Genomic DNA, 22725 nt, shown 5'->3' with positions numbered 1-22725 from the left:
GGGGTCTTGGGGTGACGATAGAGGAGAGTTTTGTAATACAATGATCCATAGGAAGGTGGGGATGGGAAGGGATGAGTGATGGTGGGGGTAGTCGTGGATCATAGGGGTCTTAGGGTGTAAGTAGTGAAGGGTCTGTAATACAGTGAACCGTATGATGAGGATGGGGGGATATGAAGATGGGAGGAATGATGCTGGGGTTAGTAGTAGCCATAGTAGGGGGGTTGATAGAGGAAGGTCTGTTATACAATGGTCTGTAGGATGAAGATGGGATGGGTGATGATGTGGGATTAGTGGTGGATGATGGGGGACCTGTCTATAACCCAGTGATCTGTACGATGGGGATGAGAGGGGATGAAGATGGGGGGGAGGGTGATGACTGGGGTAGTAGTAGTGGATTATGGGGGTCTTGACAGTAATTCAGTGATCTGTGGCAGGGGGGGGGGGGGAGGAGGATGTCAGGGGAAGGGTGATAATAGGGGTGGTAGTAGTGGATGATAAAGAGTCCTGTGTGTAATCCAATGATCTGTAGGATGGAGATGGAGAGTGAAGGGGGAGGGTTGATGATGAGGTAGTAGTAGTAGTAGTAGTAGCAGAGGATGGGGGTACTCACTGTCTGTAATCCAGTGATAAGTAGAACGAGGATGAGGATGGAAGGGGTGACGATGGGGGTGGTAGTAGTGAATGATGGGGGTCCTGTCTGTAATCCAATAATTTGTAGGATGGGGCTGGTAGGGGATGAAGATAAGAGGGGGGAGGGCAGCGGTCATGATAGGGGTAGTAGTTGTAGTGGATGATATTGGTCCTGTTCGTAATCCAATGATCTGTAGGATGAGGATGGGGGATGGGTGATGATAGGGGTAGTAGTAGTGGATGATGTGGGTGCTGTCTGTAATCCAAATAACCCTATGATGGGGATGAGAGGTGATGGAGATGGGGGAGGGGGGGTACATGGAAGTGGTAGTAGTCATGGATGATGGTGGTCCTGTTTGTGATCCAATGATCTCTATAATTGGGATGGAGATGGGAGGGGGAGAGATGATGGGGTTGGTATTAGTAATAGATATTGGGGGTGCTGTCTGTAATCCAATGAGCTCTATAATGGGATATAGATGAGAGGGGAGGGGTGATGATGGGGGTAGTAGTGGATAATAGGGGTTCTGTCTGTAAGCCAATCACCCCTATTATCAGGGTGAGAGGTGATGGAGATGGGAGGGGAGTGATGATGAAAAAGGAGGTAGTAGTAGCAGTGGATGATGGGGGTCCTGTCTGTAGTTCAATGATCTATATGATGGGGATGGGGGGATGAAGAAGGGAGGGTAGGGGTAATGATGGGGGTAGTAGTAGTAGTGGATTATGGGGGTTCTGACTGTAATCCAATGATCACTATTATTGGGATGAGAGGTGATGGAGATGGGAAGGGAGTGGTGATGAAGAAGGTAGTAGTAGTAGGGGATAATGGAGGTGCTGTGTATATCCCAACGATCCCTATAATGGGGATGGAGATGGGAGGGGAGGGGTGATGATGGGAGTGGTAGTAGTAGTGGATGATGGGGGTGCTGTGTGTATTCCAATGATCCCTATAATGGAGATGGGAGGGGATGGAGATGGGAGGGGTGATGATGTGGGTGGTAGTAGTAGTGGATGATGAGGATGCTGTGTGTATTCCAATGATCCCTATGATGGGAATGGGAACGAATAGGGATGGGGATGGGTTATGATGGGGGTGGTAGTAGTAGAAGTGGATGATGGGGGTGCTGTGTGTATTCCAATGATCCCTATGATGGGGTGGTAGTAGTAGTAGTGGATGATGTGGGTGCTGTGTGTATTCCAATCATCCTTATGATGGGGATTAGAGGGGAGTGGTGATGATGGGGGTGATAGTAGTAGTGGATGATGGGGGTTGTAGCAGTAGTGGGTGATGGGAGTGCTGTGTGTATTCCAATGATCCCTATGATGGGGATGGGAGGGGATAGAGATGGGAGGGGTGATGATGGGGGTGGTAGTAGTAGAAGTGGATATGGGGGTGCAGTATGTATTCCAATGATTTCTATGATTGGGATGGGAGTGGATAGAGATGGGAGGGGTGATGATGGGGGTGGTAGTAGTAGAGGATGATGGGGGTGCTGTGTGTATTCCAATGATCCCTATGATGGGAATGGGAGGGGATAGAGATGGGAGGGGTGATGATGGGGGTGGTAGTAGTAGTAGTGGATGATGGGGGTGCTGTGTGTATTCCAATGATCCCTATGATGGGGGTGGTAGTAGTAGTAGTAGTGGATGATGGGGATGCTGTGTGTATTCCAATGATCCCTATGATGGGGAGGGGAGAGGTGATGATGGGGGTGGTAGTAGTATTAGTGGATGATGGGGAAGGGAGTGGATGGAGGTGGGAGGGGTGATGATGGGGTGGTAATAGTGGATGATGGGGGTGCTGTGTGTATTCCAATGATCTCTACGATTGGGATGGGTGATGATGGGGGTGCTGTGTGTATTCCAATGATCCTGATGATGGGGATGATAGTAGTAGTAGTGGATGATGGAGGTGCTGTGTGTATTCCAATCATTCCTATGATTGGGATTGGAGGGGATGGAGATGGGAGGGGTGATAATGGGGTTTCAAGTAGTAGTGGATGATGGGGGTGCTGTGTGTATTCCTTGTATCCCTATGATGGGGGTGGGAGGGGGATGGAGATGGGAGAGGAGGTGTGCTGATGGGGGTGGTAGTAGTAGTAGAGGATGATGGGGGTGCTGTGTGTATTCCAATGATCCCTATGATGGGGAGTGGTGATGATGGGGGTGGTAGTAGTGGATGATGGGGATGGGAGGGGATGGAGATGGGAGGGGGATGGGTTTGGGTCCTCCTCTATGATCGCTCCGGCTCTCCGTAGTGTCTGGCTGGAATTTCGGGGGGTTCGGGGCGGATTGTGGCTGTGTGTCGGGTGTACACCCCACTGTGCAGCGTCCACCCGCCGGGGGGCGGGCCCGGGAGACGATGAGCCCGGCCCGGGGGAGAAGAGCTGAGCTGGCCGGGCTCCGGGCTGTCGGGAGGAGAGGCAGCAGCTGACACCCGAGGTGAGACCGCACACCCGCATCCTCCATCCGATTCTTATACCCCCTCCCCCAACATCACCCGAATCACCCCCCCCCCCCCCAACATCACCTGACACCATCCGAGCCCCGGCCTCCGGGTATTGTTCTGTCTGCGGCCCCCCCATACATTGTATACAGAGCCCCCCCCATACATTGTATACAGAGCCCCCCCCCATACATTGTATACAGAGCCCCCCCATACATTGTATACAGAGCCCCCCCCATACATTGTATACAGAGCCCCCCCATACATTGTATACAGAGCCCCCCCCATACATTGTATACAGAGCCCCCCCCCATACATTGTATACAGAGCCCCCCCATACATTGTATACAGAGCCCCCCCATACATTGTATACAGAGCCCCCCCATACATTGTATACAGAGCCCCCCCATACATTGTATACAGAGCCCCCCCCATACATTGTATACAGAGCCCCCCATACATTGTATACAGAGCCCCCCCCATACATTGTATACAGAGCCCCCCCATACATTGTATACAGAGCCCCCCCCATACATTGTATACAGAGCCCCCCCCATACATTGTATACAGAGCCCCCCCATACATTGTATACAGAGCCCCCCCATACATTGTATACAGAGCCCCCCCCATACATTGTATACAGAGCCCCCCCCCATACATTGTATACAGAGCCCCCCCCATACATTGTATACAGAGCCCCCCCCCATACATTGTATACAGAGCCCCCCCCATACATTGTATACAGAGCCCCCCCATACATTGTATACAGAGCCCCCCCATACATTGTATACAGAGCCCCCCCATACATTGTATACAGAGCCCCCCCCATACATTGTATACAGAGCCCCCCCCCATACATTGTATACAGAGCCCCCCCATACATTGTATACAGAGCCCCCCCATACATTGTATACAGAGCCCCCCCATACATTGTATACAGAGCCCCCCCCATACATTGTATACAGAGCCCCCCCCATACATTGTATACAGAGCCCCCCCCATACATTGTATACAGAGCCCCCCCATACATTGTATACAGAGCCCCCCCCATACATTGTATACAGAGCCCCCCCATACATTGTATACAGAGCCCCCCCCCATACATTGTATACAGAGCCCCCCCCCATACATTGTATACAGAGCCCCCCCCATACATTGTATACAGAGCCCCCCCCCCATACATTGTATACAGAGCCCCCCCCCATACATTGTATACAGAGCCCCCCCCATACATTGTATACAGAGCCCCCCCATACATTGTATACAGAGCCCCCCCCATACATTGTATACAGAGCCCCCCCATACATTGTATACAGAGCCCCGCCCATACATTGTATACAGAGCCCCCCCATACATTGTATACAGAGCCCCCCCATACATTGTATACAGAGCCCCCCCCCCATACATTGTATACAGAGCCCCCCCATACATTGTATACAGAGCCCCCCCCATACATTGTATACAGAGCCCCCCCATACATTGTATACAGAGCCCCCCCCCCATACATTGTATACAGAGCCCCCCCATACATTGTATACAGAGCCCCCCCCATACATTGTATACAGAGCCCCCCCCCATACATTGTATACAGAGCCCCCCCCATACATTGTATACAGAGCCCCCCCATACATTGTATACAGAGCCCCCCCATACATTGTATACAGAGCCCCCCCCCATACATTGTATACAGAGCCCCCCCCCATACATTGTATACAGAGCCCCCCCCCATACATTGTATACAGAGCCCCCCCATACATTGTATACAGAGCCCCCCCCATACATTGTATACAGAGCCCCCCCCCCATGCATTGTATACAGAGCCCCCCCCCATACATTGTATACAGAGCCCCCCCCATACATTGTATACAGAGCCCCCCCCCCCATACATTGTATACAGAGCCCCCCCCCCATACATTGTATACAGAGCCCCCCCCCATACATTGTATACAGAGCCCCCCCCATACATTGTATACAGACCCCCCCATACATTGTATACAGAGCCCCCCCCCCATACATTGTATACAGAGCCCCCCCCCATACATTGTATACAGAGCCCCCCCATACATTGTATACAGAGCCCCCCCCCCATACATTGTATACAGAGCCCCCCCCATACATTGTATACAGAGCCCCCCCCCCATACATTGTATACAGACCCCCCCATACATTGTATACAGAGCCCCCCCCCATACATTGTATACAGAGCCCCCCCCATACATTGTATACAGAGCCCCCCCATACATTGTATACAGATCCCCCCATACATTGTATACAGAGCCCCCCCCATACATTGTATACAGAGCCCCCCCATACATTGTATACAGAGCCCCCCCATACATTGTATACAGAGCCCCCCCCATACATTGTATACAGAGCCCCCCCCCATACAGAGCCCCCCCCCATACATTGTATACACCTTGATTCCCCCTCTCTATACAATTAATATACATAGATCCCCATCCATACAATGATACGTTGATGCAGATAAATCCCTCTCTATACATTGTATACACATATATCCCCCCCCTCTCTATACATTGTATGCACATATATCTCCCTCTCTATACATTGTATCCACATATATCCCCCTCTCTATACATTTTATCCACATATATCCCCCCTCTATACATTGTATCCACATATATCCCCCCTCTATACATTGTATCCAAATATATCCCCCCTCTCTATACATTGTATACACATATATCCCCCCTCTCTATACATTGTATCCACATATATCCCCCTCTCTATACATTGTATCCACATATATCCCCCTCTCTATACATTGTATCCACATATATCCCCCTCTCTATACATTGTATGCACATATATCCCCTTCTCTATACATTGTATGCACATATATCCCCCTCTCTATACATTGTATCCACATATATCCCCCTCTCTATACATTGTATCCACATATATCCCCCTCTCTATACATTGTATCCACATATATCCCCCCTCTCTATACATTGTATCCACATATATCCCCCTCTCTATACATTGTATCCACATATATCCCCCTCTCTATACATTGTATGCACATATATCCCCCTCTCTATACATTGTATCCACCTATATCCCCCCTCTCTATACATTGTATCCACCTATATCCCCCCTCTCTATACATTGTATGCACATATATCCCCCTCTCTATACATTGTATCCACCTATATCCCCCCCCTCTCTATACATTGTATGCACATATATCCCCCCCCCCTCTCTATACATTGTATCCACATATATCCCCCCTCTCTATACATTGTATCCACATATATTCCCCCCTCTCTATACATTGTATCCACATATATCCCCCCTCTCTATACATTGTATCCACATATATCCCCCCTCTCTATACATTGTATCCACATATATCCCCCTCTCTATACATTGTATCCACATATATCCCCCTCTCTATACATTGTATCCACATATATCCCCCTCTCTATACATTGTATCCACATATATCCCCCCTCTCTATACATTGTATGCACATATATCCCCCTCTCTATACATTGTATGCACATATATCCCCCTCTCTATACATTGTATGCACATATATCCCCCTCTCTATACATTGTATGCACATATATCCCCCCTCTCTATACATTGTATCCACATATATCCCCCTCTCTATACATTGTATCCACATATATCCCCCCTCTCTATACATTGTATCCACATATATCCCCTCTCTATACATTGTATCCACATATATCCCCCTCTCTATACATTGTCTCCACATATATCCCCTCTCTATACATTGTATGCACATATATCCCCCCTCTCTATACATTGTATGCACATATATCCCCCTCTCTATACATTGTATGCACATATATCCCCCTCTCTATACATTGTATCCTCATATATCCCCCTCTCTATACATTGTATGCACATATATCCCCCTCTCTATACATTGTATCCTCATATATCCCCCTCTCTATACATTGTATCCTCATATATCCCCCTCTCTATACATTGTATGCACACATATCCCCCCTCTCTATACATTGTATCCACATATATCCCCCTCTCTATACATTGTATCCCCATATATCCCCCTCTCTATACATTGTATGCACATATATCCCCCTCTCTATACATTGTATGCACATATATCCCCCCCTCTCTATACATTGTATGCACATATATCCCCCCCTCTCTATACATTGTATCCACATATATCCCCCTCTCTATACATTGTATCCTCATATATCCCCCTCTCTATACATTGTATGCACATATATCCCCCCCTCTCTATACATTGTATCCTCATATATCCCCCTCTCTATACATTGTATGCACACATATCCCCCCTCTCTATACATTGTATCCACATATATCCCCCTCTCTATACATTGTATCCTCATATATCCCCCTCTCTATACATTGTATGCACATATATCCCCCCCTCTCTATACATTGTATGCACATATATCCCCCCCTCTCTATACATTGTATCCACATATATCCCCCTCTCTATATACATTGTATGCACATATATCCCCCCTCTCTATACATTGTATGCACATATATCCCCCTCTCTATACATTGTATACACATATATCCCCCTCTCTATACATTGTATCCACATATATCCCCCTCTCTATACATTGTATGCACATATATCCCCCTCTCTATACACTGTATGCACATATATCCCCCTCTCTATACATTGTATCCACATATATCCCCCCCTCTCTATACATTGTATCCACATATATCCCCCCTCTCTATACATTGTATCCACATATATCCCCCTCTCTATACATTGTATTCACATATATCCCCCTCTCTATACATTGTATCCACATATATCCCCTCTCTATACATTGTCTCCACATATATCCCCCTCTCTATACATTGTATCCACATATATCCCCTCTCTATACATTGTATGCACATATATCCCCCTCTCTATACATTGTATGCACATATATCCCCCCTCTCTATACATTGTATGCACATATATCCCCCTCTCTATACATTGTATGCACATATATCCCCCCTCTCTATATACATTGTATCCACATATATCCCCCCTCTCTATACATTGTATCCACATATATCCCCCCTCTCTATACATTGTATCCACATATATCCCCCCTCTCTATACATTGTATCCACATATATCCCCCCTCTCTATACATTGTATCCACATATATCCCCCCTCTCTATACATTATATCCCCCTCTCTATACATTGTATCCACATATATCCCCTCTCTATACATTGTATGCACATATATCCCCCCTCTCTATACATTTTATCCACATATATCCCCCTCTCTATACATTGTATCCACATATATCCCCCTCTCTATACATTGTATCCACATATATCCCCTCTCTATACATTGTATGCACATATATCCCCCTCTCTATACATTGTATGCACATATATCCCCCCTCTCTATACATTGTATGCACATATATCCCCCTCTCTATACATTGTATGCACATATATCCCCCCTCTCTATATACATTGTATCCACATATATCCCCCCTCTCTATACATTGTATCCACATATATCCCCCCTCTCTATACATTGTATCCACATATATCCCCCTCTCTATACATTGTATCCACATATATCCCCCCTCTCTATACATTGTATCCACATATATCCCCCCTCTCTATACATTGTATCCACATATATCCCCCCTCTCTATACATTATATCCCCCTCTCTATACATTGTATCCACATATATCCCCTCTCTATACATTTTATGCACATATATCCCCCCTCTCTATACATTGTATCCACATATATCCCCCCTCTCTATACATTTTATCCACATATATCCCCCTCTCTATACATTGTATCCACATATATCCCCCTCTCTATACATTGTATCCACATATATCCCCTCTCTATACATTGTCTCCACATATATCCCCCTCTCTATACATTGTATCCACATATATCCCCCCTCTCTATACATTGTATCCACATATATCCCCCTCTCTATACATTGTATCCACATATATCCCCCCTCTCTATACATTGTATTGTATCACACCTGTCTCTATAGTGTAATGTGCATTATATATCTGTGTGTAGTATATATATATATATAATGTATACCTGTATATAGTGTGTGTGTTCCCAGCAATCTATGGTGTCTCATACATTATAGATGGGGGTGATCAGTATAGATCTGTATATACTGTGTGTGTTCCTATATTCTCATCTATACGATGTCACTGATGTTATCTCTACCTTCTGTATGGGGGATACGGGGGAGGGGGTGCTGTGTTATATGGGATAGGTAGATGGGGGTGATGAGGATATACCTGTATATACTGTGTGTACGGGTGATCTATACGATGTCACTGATGTTATCTCTACCTTCTGTATGGGAATACGGGGGGGGGGGGGGGGCGCTGTGTGTGAATCGCAGAGATAGGAAATCTGAGGTTTGCATCCACATAAACAAAGAGCCTTGTGTCACCCCCTGGAAATCGCTGGCTGCGTTTCATTTCTGTGCTGTATAAAAGTTGACAATGCATTATCATTATCGCATGACTGCCTCTAATTGTGTTTATCATGCTGCTCTTCAGCTGAGATCCTCTCTATGTCTTCATGGAGAGGCCAGCGAGGCCCAGCAGCCTTCAGACTGGCCCCTGGCCAGAAAAGAGGCCTATATGGGGGGAACCAGTACTGGGGCCACAATGTAATGCAGCGATGTGGATTGTCTCTGCACTGCAATCAGCTTGTCTGGAGGGATTGCGAGCTGCAGAAGTGGCTGAATACAGGGTAGGGAGGGAGCGGAGGGGGCTCTGATATCGGGGCAGCTGCGGGGGTGGGGGGGGTAATTCCCAGGGGCAGGCCAGCTCTTGTCAATGAAGATCAGTAACTGAAAAGGAGCTTGTTCTGAAATATAGACTGCTGGTAAATGTAAGATAGAAGTGCATTCCCTAAATTCCCCCTATGCACCCTATAGATGGAGGGGATTTTGTGGTATCAGAGGCTGCAGAGGAATAGTGTATAGGGTTACTTCCCCCTATTGGATGGCTGACATGAGACTATGAGTACAGCATAGTCTATGGGTAAGGTGTACTCTACTGGAGAAGGGTAATCTATAGTTAGGGGTTGTTGATGGGTAAAGTGTAGTCTATTGGTAAGAGGTAGTCTATAAGTAAGGTGTATTCTACTGGTAAGGCATAGTCTACAGATGGTGTAGTCTCTGGCTAAGGTGTAGTCTCTGGCTAAGGTGTAGTCTCTGGCTAAGGTGTATTCTCTGGGTAATGTGTAGCCACTGGGTAATTTGTGATCTACGGCTAAGGTGTAACCTATGGCTAAGGTGTAACCTATGGCTAAGGTGTAACCTATGGCTAAGGTGTAATCTATGGCTAAGGTGTAATCTATGGCTAAGGTGTAATCTATGGCTAAGGTGTAATCTATGGCTAAGGTGTAGCCCCTGGGTAAGGTGTTGTCTACTGGTAAGGCATATTCTACATATAGGATGTAGTCTACAGATAAGGTGTAGCCCCTGGGTAAGGTGTAGCCCCTTGGGTAAGGTGTAGCCCCCTGGGTAAGGTGTAGCCTCTGGGTAAGGTGTAGCCCCCTGGGTAAGGTGTAGCCCCCTGGGTAAGGTGTAGCCCCTGGGTAAGGTGTAGCCTCTGGGTAAGGTGTAGCCCCCTGGGTAAGGTGTAGCCCCCTGGGTAAGGTGTAGCCCCTGGGTAAGGTGTAGCCTCTTGGTAAGGTGTAGCCTCTTGGTAAGGTGTAGCCTCTGGGTAAGGTGTAGCCTCTGGGTAAGGTGTAGCCTCTTGGTAAGGTGTAGTCTCTTGGTAAGGTGTAATCTATGGGTAAGGTGTTGTCTACTGGTAAGGCATATTCTACGGATAGGGCATAGTCTACAGATAAGGTGTAATCTATGGCTAAGGTGTAGTTTCTGAGTTAAGGTGTAAATTATGGGCAAAAGTTTGCACATGGCGCAATCAAAATAAAAGTATGAAGGCTTTATTAGAACTTAATTTAAATTCCTAAGAACTGGCCCCTCTTACATGTTTCAGCCTTAGAACTTTAGTCATAACTGTTCTAGTTTCCTGAAAAGAGTAGTCGATGGGTAAGTAGTGGTCTAAGGTTAAAGTGTAGTCTACATATAAGCTGTCATCTATGGGTTAGTAGTAGTCTTTGGTTAAGAGGTAGCCTGTAAGTACAGTGGACTCTATTGATAGGGTGTAGTCTACAGGTATGGTGCAGAAAACTGGTAAGGCATAGTGTGTGGGTAAGATGTAGTCTACTGTTAAGGCATACTGTATGGATGAAGAATAGTGTACAGGTAAGGTATAGTCTAGAAGTAGTTTGTGGTCTACAGGTAAGGTATAGTCTATGTTTTTTTTTTTTTTTTTAGTCTGTAGGTAAGGTGTAGTTTATGGTTAAGGTACAGTCTGTAGGTAAAATGTCGTCTATGGGTAGATCATAGCCTACAGGTAAAGTGCCGTCTATGGGTAGATCATAGCCTACAGGTAAAGTGCCGTCTATGGGTTGATCATAGCCTACAGGTAAGGTATCGTCTATGGGTAGATTATAGTCTACAAGTAAGGTGTCGTCTATGGGTAGATTATAGTCTACAAGTAAGGTATCGTCTATGGGTAGATTATAGTCTACAAGTAAGGTGTCGTCTATGGGTAGATTATAGTCTACAGGTATGGTGTGGTCTATGGGTACATTATATAATAAACAAGCAAAAAATTGGGGGAGCAAACCCTGAACATGTATATCTAAAGCCAGTGCAGCTATGGACCAAGCAACATGTATATTAAAAAAGAATAGCGCACACATGCAAAAGAAATGACTATCGAATATGGAGACAATCCATAAATAAAAATGGGGATTTGGTCCCACCATATGGCCATATAGTGCTCAAGCCCACCACTGCGTCAAAGTACCCCATTATCAGTGGGTCCTACACTATCCATAAAAAAGGGGTGAATCCAGCCTCTCTAACCCTTGGAGACAACACTCCTTGCTGGGAAAGATGTGCTAATGCACTACAGGGGACTCCTCCTATATCTACTTGATAGTGGACACCAATAGAGTACAGGTGTGTGTGTCTACGGGTATGGTGTCGTCTATGGGTAGATTATAGTCTACAGGTATGGTGTCGTCTATGGGTAGATTATAGTCTACAGGTATGGTGTTGTCTATGGGTAGATTATAGTCTACAAGTAAGGGGTGGTCTATGGGTTGATCATAGTCTACAGGTAAGGTGTGGTCTATGGGTAGAATATAATCTACAGGTAAGGTGTGGTCTATGGGTAGAATATAATCTACAGGTAAGGTGTAGTCTATGGGTAGATTATAGTTTATAGGTAAGGTGTAATCTATGGGTAGATCATAGTTTACAGGTAAGGTGTAATCTATGGATAGATCATGGTTCATAGGTAAGGTGTAATCTATGGGTAGATCATAGTTGATAGGTAAGGTGTAATCTATGGATAGATCATGGTCTGTAGGTAAGGTGTAATCTATGGATAGATCATGGTTGATAGGTAAGGTGTAATCTATGGGTAGATCATGGTTGATGGGTAAGGTGTAATCTATGGGTAGATCATGGTTGATAGGTAACGTGTAATCTATGGGTAGATCATGGTCGATAGGTAAGGTGTAATCTATGGGTAGATCATGGTTGATGGGTAAGGTGTAATCTATGGGTAGATCATGGTTGATGGGTAAGGTGTAATCTATGGGTAGATCATGGTCTATAGGTAAGGTGTAATCTATGGATAGATCATGGTTGATAGGTAAGGTGTAATCTATGGATAGATCATGGTCGATGGGTAAGGTGTAATCTATGGGTAGATCATGGTTGATAGGTAAGGTGTAATCTATGGATAGATCATGGTTGATAGGTAAGGTGTAATCTATGGGTAGATCATGGTTGATAGGTAAGGTGTAATCTATGGGTAGATCATGGTCTATAGGTAAGGTGTAATCTATGGATAGATCATGGTTGATAGGTAAGGTGTAATCTATGGATAGATCATGGTTGATAGGTAAGGTGTAATCTATGGGTAGATCATGGTTGATGGGTAAGGTGTAATCTATGGATAGATCATGGTTGATGGGTAAAGTGTAATCTATGGATAGATCATGGTCGATGGGTAAGGTGTAATCTATGGATAGATCATGGTTGATGGGTAAGGTGTAATCTATGGGTAGATCATGGTTGATAGGTAAGGTGAAATCTATGGATAGATCATGGTTGATGGGTAAAGTGTAATCTATGGATAGATCATGGTCGATGGGTAAGGTGTAATCTATGGATAGATCATGGTTGATGGGTAAGGTGTAATCTATGGGTAGATCATGGTCGATGGGTAAGGTGTAATCTATGGATAGATCATGGTTGATAGGTAAGGTGTAATCTATGGATAGATCATGGTTGATAGGTAAGGTGTAATCTATGGATAGATCATGGTCGATGGGTAAGGTGTAATCTATGGATAGATCATGGTCTATAGGTAAGGTGTAATCTATGGATAGATCATGGTTGATAGGTAAGGTGTAATCTATGGATAGATCATGGTTGATGGGTAAGGTGTAATCTATGGGTAGATCATGGTTGATAGGTAAGGTGTAATCTATGGGTAGATCATGGTCGATGGGTAAGGTGTAATCTATGGGTAGATCATGGTTGATAGGTAAGGTGTAATCTATGGGTAGATCATGGTCGATGGGTAAGGTGTAATCTATGGGTAGATCATGGTTGATAGGTAAGGTGTAATCTATGGATAGATCATGGTTGATAGGTAAGGTGTAATCTATGGGTAGATCATGGTTGATAGGTAAGGTGTAATCTATGGGTAGATCATGGTTGATAGGTAAGGTGTAATCTATGGGTAGATCATGGTCGATGGGTAAGGTGTAATCTATGGATAGATCATGGTTGATGGGTAAGGTGTAATCTATGGATAGATCATGGTTGATAGGTAAGGTGTAATCTATGGATAGATCATGGTTGATAGGTAAGGTGTAATCTATGGGTAGATCATGGTCGATGGGTAAGGTGTAATCTATGGGTAGATCATGGTCGATGGGTAAGGTGTAATCTATGGGTAGATCACGGTCGATGGGTAAGGTGTAATCTATGGATAGATCATGGTTGATAGGTAAGGTGTAATCTATGGATAGATCATGGTTGATGGGTAAGGTGTAATCTATGGATAGATCATGGTTGATAGGTAAGGTGTAATCTATGGGTAGATCATGGTCGATGGGTAAGGTGTAATCTATGGGTAGATCATGGTCGATGGGTAAGGTGTAATCTATGGGTAGATCACGGTCGATGGGTAAGGTGTAATCTATGGGTAGATCATGGTTGATAGGTAAGGTGTAATCTATGGGTAGATCATGGTTGATAGATAAGGTGTAATCTATGGATAGATCATGGTTGATAGGTAAGGTGTAATCTATGGGTAGATCATGGTTGATGGGTAAGGTGTAATCTATGGATAGATCATGGTTGATAGGTAAGGTGTAATCTATGGGTAGATCATGGTCGATGGGTAAGGTGTAATCTATGGGTAGATCATGGTTGATAGATAAGGTGTAGTATACAAGAAATATGTAATCCGCAGGTACGATGTATTCCAGGAATGAAATGTAATTGGAGTAGGTTGTAGCCTATGGGTGAGGTTTATACTGTGATCTTGCTTCAGAAAAGAGCGGACATGTTTGGACTGTTTCCAGGTATTACCAGTTTTGTTAGTTATTTTTTATTAGGTGATAAAAAGCACAATTTACCATTTAAAACCAGATGAGTTTGTAAATGCTAAATGATGTCTAAAAAAGGTCACATTTTCCAATACATAAAACATACTGAATATATATCGGGATGTAATCTATTTATGGAAACAATGTATAAATATTTGGTTACAGATTTTTTGTATTGTTGTAATTTACAAACATTTAGCTACAAAAGATGTTTTCTCAGCTGCAAAAACAAAAACCTTAAAGTGATACTAAAGTCTCATTTTCTTTTGTAGAAAAATAACAAACATGTCACTCTTCCCTCCTCTGTGCTGTTAGTTTTGCACGATGCGGCCCGGATCCTCCTCTTCTTGGGTCCCTCGCTGGCGCTTCTGGCCCCTCCCTCCAGAGCAAGCAGCTTGCTATGGGGGCACCCGAGCCCATTCAGACACAGAGCCATGGCTTGGCTCCGCCCCTCTCTCTCCTCATTTGGTCCCTGAATTTGATTAACAGCAGCGTATCCAGTGGCGCACCACTGTTGTCTTAGCCAATCAGGAGGGAGAGTCCCGTACAGTCAAGGCTCTCGTGCAACATCGCTGGATGGAGATGGGGCTCCGTTTAGTATGAGGGGGGCTGCACACAGGAGGTTTTTTATCTTAATACATAGAATGCACCTTCTGCCTTTAGAACCAGGTTCACACCTATGCAGTTTCTGGTACTTTTTGCAATGTGCAGAGACGCACTACAGTCGATTTGCCATGGTTTACCTATGGGATACGTTCACATCTATGCTTTTTTCAGCTGCTGCGTTTTTGGAAAGGGACAGGGACTTTTTTTTTTTAAACGTAAAACAGTGCTTTTTTTGTGTTTCAGTAGGCTTCAATAGTGTAGCTGCCAAGATCTTGCCTTGTTTTTATATTTTTTTAATCTGCCCAACAACAAATTTGGCCAGATTAAAAAAAAAAAAAAGCATAAACAATGCAAAACGCAAATCGCTGCAAAATTGCATGTGCAGAAACGGATCAAAAGCTAACTGCATAGGTGTGAACCGAGCTTCAAAGACCGAATACCAGTTTTGCATAAAAAATTGCTGAAAAACTTAATAAAAAAAAAAAAAACAACAACACAGTAATAGAATAGGAAAGGAGGGTGTTGGGACTTTAAATGAGGCACATGAAAAATGCTAGAAAATGTATCAAAATGTTGTATTTATTAAGCATATGCACAAGTCATAGCACATACAATTAGTACACCCATAAATAAAAGGTAAAAATTGTTGATCATTTCATTTATACACACCCGTGCCAAATTCTAATTCATCTATATACATGGATAGCTTCATGACGCTTAAGCAGTATATGATATTGTGAGCCAGTATTACACCTTGTGATGGAATCATTAATAAACCTACATGGTATAAAAATGTATCATACATTGGAAACATATATGCATCTAAAAAGAGCTTGACGTGTTTCGTGGATATATTCCACTTCCTCAGGAGTGAAATGCATAAAATGTATCCGTGGAAGACATATAAATACCAGTATGATCTAATAATTAATAGACCCAAATGACAGGGAGATGAAAAATCAGGAGGGAAGGAGATATCCAACCCTAAAGGTACTTACATATTGGCTCATAGTTCAAACTCACGGTACTGTAGACTGGGGGCCGCCTATATTGTCTATCCCCGGAGTTGTGGTGGTAAGGAACCACGAAAAAAGCAAGGCACACATACATAAGTTCCCATAAGGACGAGAGTGTCCATGTAACGGTCACTAGTGATACATAGCATTGATTCCAGAAGGGTCTATGAAATGAATACATTGTGTATAGCTATTGGATGATAAATAGTGCGAATACGATCTATGAATCAATAATCATTGGGGACTCTAGACACATGATAAGAGGTGTGAGTAAAGACACATAAGTTGGACCGTGACCACTGTATAGAGAAAAAAGTTGAAGAAAAGTATAAAGCTCCCAGGATACTGGATTTATATATGTCTGCCAAAGATACATTTTATGCATTTCGCTCCTGAGGAAGTGGAATATATCTACGAAACGTGTCAAGCTCTTTTTAGATGCATATATGTTTCCAGTGTATGATATACTTTTTTTTTTTTTATATACTTTTATATCATGTAATTTTAACCACTTGCCAACTGCCCGCCGCAGTTTTACTGCGGCAGGCTGGCTCGGCTGTGTGAATCGACGTAGGGGTACATCGGTTTGCGGGAGTGGTGCTGGGGGGGGGGGGTGAGCGTGTGGCGCGTGTGGCTGCCTCCACTAGGCAGCGGGTATGCCGATCCATGGGACCGGTGGCCGCTCCTCCTATATAGGATCACAGGTCTCTGTGTTCATTTCACAAGTCCCTCCCTTAACCCTTTGAGCACCCCTAGGTTAACCCCCTTCCCTGCCAGTGTCATTAGTACAGTGACAGTGCATATTTTTAGCACTGATTACTGTAGTAATGTCACTGGTCCTCCCAAAAGTGTCAAAAATGTCAGTTAGGGGTCCGATCTGCCCGCCGCAATGTCGCAGTCCCGCTAAAAATCGCAGATCGCTGCCATTACTAGTAAAAAATAAATAAAAATGACAAAAATCTTTCCCCTAGTTTGTAGATGTGATAACTTTTGTGCAAACCAATCAAAATACACTTATTGCTATTTTTTCTTTTTTTTTTTTTACCAAAAGTATGTAGCATAATACAAATTGGCCTAAAAGGATAAAAAAATTTGATTTTTACATTATTTTTTTTTTTTTTTTTTGGGAATGTTATATAGCAGAAAGTGAAATGTATTTATTTTTTTTTTTTCGGAATTGTCGCTCTTTTTTTGTTAATAGCGCAAAAAATTAAAATCGCACAGGTGATCAAATACCACCAAAAGAAAGCTCGGTTTATGGGAAAAAATTACATCAATTTTATTTTGGTGCAGTGTTGCGCAATTTTCCACTAAAGTAAGGCAGTCCCGAATCGCAAAACATGGCCTGGTCATTAAGGGGGCAAATCCTTCCGCTCCAGAACTGGTTAATGATTCCACCACAAGGTGTAATACTGCTGAAGTGTCGTAAAGCTATCCATGTAAATGGAGGAATTTGAATATGGCAATGGTTTGTGTAAATTAAATGATCAACAATTTGTACCTTTCTATTTATGGATGTATTATTGTAGGTGCTTTGAATTGTGCATTTGCTTAATAAATACAACATTTTGAAGAATTTTCTAGCATTTTTCACGTGTCTCATTTAAAGTCCCAACACCCTCCTTTACTATTCTAAGAATCAGGGATGGAGGTACCTATCTCGGTGCCTCATTTAAAGTCCCAAACGCCCCCCCCCCCCCTTTCCAGTCAAAAAAACCCCAGCAATACTCTCCTCCTTTCTGGCGATGTCCCCCCTCCTCTTTTTGGTTGAATGATTTCCAGCGTTATACAGCATACTTCCTGTGAACTTGGGGTGTCATGGACCCGCACCCTAGGAGAAGTACCATCAATGCTACATCCAGATCCAATAAAACCCTAAAGCGGAACTTCACCCAAAAAAAATTCTCCCTTCTCCCCAATATTTGGGATATTGTTTTTTTTTTGGGAGGGGGGGGTACCTGATTTTGACAGGTACCTGCTCCAACTTCCAGGTCAGATTCCTGCGGCAATCTAAACTGAAGTTCCTCCCACCCCCCCTTCTCCCCGCAGTCTCTTGGAACATGTCACTGGTCCCAGGAGATTACGGGACCAATCACAGCTCCCAGGAGATTGCGGGACCAATCACAGCTCCCAGGAGATTACGGGACCAATCACAGCTCCCAGGAGATTGCGGGACCAATCACAGCTCCCAGGAGATTGCGGGACCAATCACAGCTCCCAGGAGATTGCGGGACCAATCACAGCTCCCAGGAGATTGCGGGACCAATCACAGCTCCCAGGAGATTGCGGGACCAATCACAGCTCCCAGGAGATTGCGGGACCAATCACAGCTCCCAGGAGATTGCGGGACCAATCACAGCTCCCAGGAGATTGCGGGACCAATCACAGGTCCCAGGAGATTACGGGACCAATCACAGCTCCCAGGAGATTGCGGGACCAATCACAGCTCCCAGGAGACTGCGGGACCAATCACAGCTCCCAGGAGACTGCGGGACCAATCACAGCTCCCAGGAGACTGCGGGACCAATCACAGCTCCCAGGAGACTGCGGGACCAATCACAGCTCCCAGGAGACTGCGGGACCAATCACAGCTCCCAGGAGACTGCGGGACCAATCACAGCTCCCAGGAGATTGCGGGACCAATCACAGCTCCCAGGAGATTGCGGGACCAATCACAGCTCCCAGGAGATTGCGGGACCAATCACAGCTCCCAGGAGACTGCAGGACCAATCACAGGTCCCAGGAGATTGCGGGAGGAGAGGGGATGTTTGTGCCAGGAGAGGGGATGTTTGAGCTGGCGGGGGGGGGGGGGGGGGTTAGTGCTGGGGGAGATTTGGGTAGGGAGGAAGAATTTTTGCTGGGAAGGGTAATTTAGAGGGGGTTGTGCTAGGAGGAGGATTTGTGGGAATTTGTCCTAGGAGGTGGATTGAATAAAGAAGATTTATGCTGGGAGGGTAGATGGTGGAGATTTTGTGCCAGGAGGGGGTGGGGGAATTTGGGCTAATAGGAGGGATTGGGAGAGATTTGTGCTGGCAGGGGGGATTCGGGTGGGATTGGGGGTGGGGGCAAAGATTTGCACTGGGAGGGGGGATTGGAGCTGGGAGTTGGTGGAATATGTGCAATATTGTTTGGGGAGAATTTTGGCTTGAAGATGGAATTCATGTTTTTTATGTATGACGGAATGTTTGTGCCCACTAATAATGATTTTCATGAATTTTTTGTGAAAATATTGTTTTGACATGTTCGCACGGGAGGGCCTCAGGTAGGCTGTACGGGGTGATTTCTAACAGCAGCCCTGAGTGTGCTGTTGGTAGGTGGGTATTGTAGTGGGTAGTTGGTGGGTGGATATTATAGTGGGCAATTGGTAGAGGATATTGTACTAGGTAGTGTGTACAAGGTATTGTAATGGGCAATCTGTAGAGGGTATTGTAGTGGGAAGTTGGTGGGTGGGTATTATCGTGAACAGTTGGTAGAGCGTATTGTAGTTTGTTGTTGGTAGGGGGGTATTTTTGTGGGTAGTGGGTTTGAGGTATTGTAATGGGAAGTCAGTAGATGCTATAGTGGGTGGGTATTGTATTGGGCAGTTGGTGGAGGGTATTGTAGTGTGCTGTTGGTAGATGGGTATTGTAATAGGTAGTCTGTAGAGGATGTTGTAGTGGGCAGTTGCTGGGTAGGTAGTCAATAGAGGGTATTGTATTGAGCAGTTGGTGGGTGGGTATTATAGTGAGCAGTTGATAGAGGGTATTGAACTGGGGAATGTGTACAAGGTATTGCAGTGGGCAGATAGAATACAGTAGATTGTAGTTGGCAGTTGGTGGATGGGTATTGTATTGGGCAGTTAGTAGGGTGTGCATTGTAGTGTGTAGTCTGTAGAGGGTATTGTATTGGGCAGTTGGTGGGTGGTCATTGTAGTGGGTAGTCTTTAAGGGTATTGTATTGGGCAGTTGGTTGGTGGGTATTGTATTGGGCAGTTGTTAGAGGGTATTGTATTGGGCAGTTGTTAGAGGGTATTGTATTGGGTAGCCTGCACAAGGTATTGCAGTGGGCAGATAGAGTATGTTGGATTGTGTGAGGGCAGTTGGTGGGTGGGTATTGTATTGGGCAGTTGTTAGAGGGTATTGTATTGGGTAGTTGGTGGGTGGGCATTGTACTGAGTAGTTGTGTACAAGGTATTGCAGTGGGAAGTCGGTAGAGGGTATTGTAGTGGGAAATTGGTGTTTGGGTATTGTAGTGTGCTGTTGGTGGGTGTATAGTGTATTGGGCAGTTGGTGGGTGGGCATTGTACTGGGTAGTTGTGTACAAGGTATTGCAGTGGGCAGTCAGTAGAGGGTATTATATTGGGGAAATTGGTGGTTGGGTATTGTATTGGGAAGTTGGTGGGTGGGTATTGTATTGGGCAGTTGGTGGGTGGGCAGTGTATTGGGCAATTGGTGGGTGGGCATTGTACTGGGTAGTTGTGTACAAGGTATTGCAGTGGACAGTCAGTAGAGGGTATTGTAGTGGGAAATTGGTGGTTGGGTATTGTATTGGCAGTTGGTGGGTGAGTATTGTATTGGGCAGTTGGTGGGTGGGTATTGTATTGGGCAGTTGGTAGGTATACATTCTACTGGGTAGGTGGGCAGATAGAATATGTTGGATTGTAGGAAGGGCAGTTGATTTGGGGTATTTTAGTGGGCATTTAGTAGATGGTATTGTAGAACTCACAAACAATGATGTGCATGTTGTAGATCAGTGAGAGGTGGCAGTTTTATTATCAGTAGGTAACTGCTGAGATGGATCCAGATAAGTCACTCAGGCCAGACTAGACTGCAGCTCTCTGCGGCTCCCCTCGCTCTCTTCGGGTCCCCTCGCTCTCTCCGGGTCCCCTCGCTCTCTCCGGGTCCCCTCGCTCTCTCCGGGTCCCCTCGCTCTCTCCGGGTCCCCTCGCTCTCTCCGGCTCCCCTCGCTCTCTGCGGGTCCCCTCGCTCTCTGTGGGTCCCCTCGCTCTCTGCGGCTCCCCTCGCTCTCTGCGGCTCCCCTCGCTCTCTGTGGCTCCCCTCGCTCTCTGTGGCTCCCCTCGCTCTCTGTGGCTCCCCTCGCTCTCTGCGGGTCCCCTTGCTCTCTGCGGGTCCCCTTGCTCTCTGCGGGTCCCCTTGCTCTCTTCGGGTCCCCTTGCTCTCTTCGGGTCCCCTCGCTCTCTGCGGCTCCCCTCGCTCTCTGCGGCTCCCCTCGCTCTCTGCGGCTCCCTTCGCTCTCTTCGGGTCCCCTCGCTCTCTTCGGGTCCCCTCGCTCTCTTCGGGTCCCCTCGCTCTCTTCGGGTCCCCTCGCTCTCTGAGGCTCCCCTCGCTCTCTGCGGCTCCCCTCGCTCTCTGCGGCTCCCCTCGCTCTCTGCGGGTCCCCTCGCTCTCTGCGGGTCCCCTCGCTCTCTGCGGGTCCCCTCGCTCTCTTCGGGTCCCCTCGCTCTCTTCGGGTCCCCTCGCTCTCTTCGGCTCCCCTCGCTCTCTGCGGCTCCCCTCGCTCTCTGCGGCTCCCCTCGCTCTCTGCGGGTCCCCTCGCTCTCTGCGGGTCCCCTCGCTCTCCTTCTAATCCATTTTCCTTCCCTGGATCTGCAGCCTGCAGGGATTTACGGTAAAGCCGGTCCTAATGGTTGGCATTCAGGTGTCCTCCAACCACCGAAAATGTTTGTGGTGTAGATGTTCCCATAGACACATTCCGATCACCTGGACCCGTGTGAGCATCCGCACACTGCTACACCCCCACCAAGCCAAAATTCTTGGATGGCATACAGCACAATACATGTTCAGCAAATAATAGGGACATGCATTGGGAATTCCTGACGTAAGATTGTCTCCTGAGCAATCATCTCATGTCTGTGGACAGCTGTACCCCGTGTCTGCATACAATCACATTGCAGTTCCTTATTAATTAATCCCTTGCCACAGCAATGAGGATAGAAATACGGGGTGGGGGGGGGGGGGGGACATCATTAGCACACGATGCAGCACAGCGGAGGGGACGTTCCCATCTGATACGTCTGCAGCCCACATACATTATGATGGATTTTCTTGCCAGTCGTCTCAATCGATTATATTTGTATTAACCATAGAAGAGAAAATCGATTTTCAGTGGCTTTCAGGCAATGGATGTTCCTTGGTACAGATTATTACTTGGGGGGGTTCATGAACCTTTATTGGGGTTTCTTGTTTGTTGTTTCTTTGGATTTTCTCTCTTAGGAAGGAGTTAATTTGTCTTTAGAATTGAGATAAATAAGAAATGGGTTTCCATTGTTCTGATTCGAACCGAGGCAGGAGATTGGAGA

The 22725-nt window shown here is 45.7% G+C and overlaps 1 protein-coding gene across 1 annotated transcript in view; it reads left to right on the top strand.

Annotated features, from left to right (window-relative positions):
* The first annotated feature begins 2853 nt into the window (after positions 1–2853).
* Positions 2854–22725, top strand: part of B4GALT2 (beta-1,4-galactosyltransferase 2) — a 146963-nt gene continuing 127091 nt past the window's right edge. The window contains exon 1 of the mRNA XM_082265441.1: positions 2854–3072. The gene's annotated coding sequence lies outside the window, so the exon portion shown is untranslated. The remainder of the gene's footprint in view (positions 3073–22725) is intronic.

The sequence above is a fragment of the Pelophylax lessonae genome (assembly GCF_965119305.1).
Source record: "Pelophylax lessonae genome assembly, chromosome: 8".
Lineage (NCBI taxonomy): Eukaryota > Metazoa > Chordata > Amphibia > Anura > Ranidae > Pelophylax > Pelophylax lessonae.
This window is presented reverse-complemented; position numbering and strand designations above follow the sequence as displayed.